The sequence below is a fragment of the Myotis davidii genome, unplaced genomic scaffold (genome assembly GCF_000327345.1).
Source record: "Myotis davidii unplaced genomic scaffold, ASM32734v1 scaffold329, whole genome shotgun sequence".
In the NCBI taxonomy this organism is placed as follows: domain Eukaryota; kingdom Metazoa; phylum Chordata; class Mammalia; order Chiroptera; family Vespertilionidae; genus Myotis; species Myotis davidii.
Genome location: NW_006300374.1, coordinates 1067366 through 1069693, shown reverse-complemented (window position 1 = coordinate 1069693; position 2328 = coordinate 1067366). Strand labels below are relative to the sequence as shown.

General features: G+C 36.6%; 1 protein-coding gene across 1 annotated transcript in view; it reads right to left on the bottom strand.

Annotated features, from left to right (window-relative positions):
* The window catches only part of BRAF (B-Raf proto-oncogene, serine/threonine kinase), a 100644-nt gene that overhangs the window by 86279 nt on the left and 12037 nt on the right, over nucleotides 1-2328 (bottom strand). Inside the window, exon 3 of the mRNA XM_015572684.1 lies at nucleotides 2027-2034. The gene's annotated coding sequence lies outside the window, so the exon portion shown is untranslated. The remainder of the gene's footprint in view (nucleotides 1-2026; nucleotides 2035-2328) is intronic.

Genomic DNA, 2328 nt, shown 5'->3' with positions numbered 1-2328 from the left:
GCCTTCTTTAAAATTCAATGCATATGTAAAGAAATATACGGTAACCCGAATTTACCACACTCGCAAAATCGCGCACAGCCAACCATACACCCAGTATGGTAACGCGATTCGCGATTTTGCGCTATCATACTGGGTGTATGGTCGGCTGTGTGCGATTTTGCGTGTGTGGTAAAATCGCATAACAGCAAAATCGCATAACAGCCGAGCATACACCCAGCAGCGCTGCTGATGCCTGAACGGTATGTGGAATGAAGTGGGTGGGCATCGGGAGGCCACTATGGCACGGGGCAAGCACTATGGGCAGTCTATCTGAAGTGTACCTGGCGTATAAGACGACCCCCCACTTGGAGGCATATTTTTCAGGGCCAAAAAATCGTCTTATACGCCGGCAAATACGTAATTGTTGTAACAATCTTATCTATACTGCTTATTTTATACCAGGCACTGTTTACACACTGTATATGTTAAACTTTTTCAACTCCTTCCAACAACCTAATGAGGTGGGAACTATTATTATCCTTATTTTACAGATGAAGAAACAGAAGTTAAACAAAAAAACAAACTTGGCCCAGGTCAGAGAGCTAATAAGTGGCAGAACTACTCATAGATGATGCATAGTTTATGCGTCTCTGAGAAGTGGAAGAAATATTTCATCATCAGAAATTCTAACCAGACACTTTATATACTCTGTAACATAAGGCAGGTGAGAACGTTGAGACAGTAGTTAGAATTTAAGTAAAAGTAGATCACTGTATATTAAATTCCTTCAGTCAACAAATATTTAATGAGTGACGTTATGTGCCAGGGTTTCAGGCAATGAAGATATAGTGCAATTAAACCAGTTCCTGAACTCATGGAGCATACATTCTAGTTGTGGAAAGAAAACCACTTTTTAAAAACAGTACAAAATATGTCAGATGGTGATAAAAAGTTATAAAGAAAAATAGAGCTGGAAAGCAGGAGGGAGGGAGGTTATTAGCCAATATCATACTCAATGGGCAAAAACTAAAACCATTTCCCCTAAAAACAGGAACAAGACAGATACCCACTTTCACCACTCCTGATCGACATAGTACTGGAAGTGCTAGCCATAGCAATCAGACAAGAAATAAAAGGCAGCAAAATTGGAAAAGAAGTAAAACTGTCATTATTCACAGATGACAAGATATTGTACATAGAAAACCCCAAATCCACCAAAAAACTACTAGACTTAACAAATGAATTTGGCAATATAGCAGGATACAAAATTAACATCCAGAAATCTATGGTTTTTTAATAAACCAATAATGAACTCACAGAAAGAGAAATTTAAAAAATCAATCCCATTTACCATTACAACAACAACAAAAAAGATATCTAGGCATAAACTTAACTAAGGAGGTAAAAGACCTGCACTTGGAAAACTATAGGATGTTGAAAAAAGAGATAAGGAAGACATAAACAAATGGAAGAATATACTGTGTTTATGGACTGGTAAAACCAACATCATTAAAATGTTTATACTACCCAAAGCAATCTATAGATTCAATGCAATCCCCATTAAGATACCAATGGAATATTTCACAGACCTAGAACAAACTCTCCAAAAATTCATCTGGAATAAAAAAAGACCCCGAATAGCTGCAGCAATCCTGAGAAAGAAGAACAAAGTTGGAGGGATCACAATATCAGATATCAAGCTATATTACAAAGCCACTATTCTCAGAACTGCCTGGTACTGGCACAAAAACAGACATATACCAGTAGACTAATGGAATCGAACAGAGAACCTAGAAATCGACCCAAGCCATATGCTCAATTAATATTTGACAAAGGAGGCAAGAGCATACAATGGAGTAAGATAGTGTCTTCAATAAATGGTGTTGGGAAAATTGGACAGATACATGCAGAAAAAGGAAACTAGACCACTAAACTTATATCATACACAAAAATAAACTCAAAATGGGTAAAGGACATAAACGTAAGACGGGAAACCATAAAAATCTTTGAAAAATCCATAGGCAGCAAAATATCAGACTTATATCACAGCAATATCTTTACCAATACAACTTAGGGCAATGGAAACTAAGGAGAAAATAAACAGATGGGACTACATCAAAATAAAAAGCTTCAGCACAGCAAAAGAAACCATCAACAAAACAACAAGAAAACCGACTGAATGGGAGAACATATTTGGCAATGCTATCTCAGATAAGGATTTAATCTCCAAAATTTACAGAGAATTTATACAACGTAACAAAAGTAAGATAATCCAATAAAAAAAATGGGCAAAGGACCTAAATAGGCACTTTTCAAAAGAGGACATACAAAAGGCCAAGAGACATATGA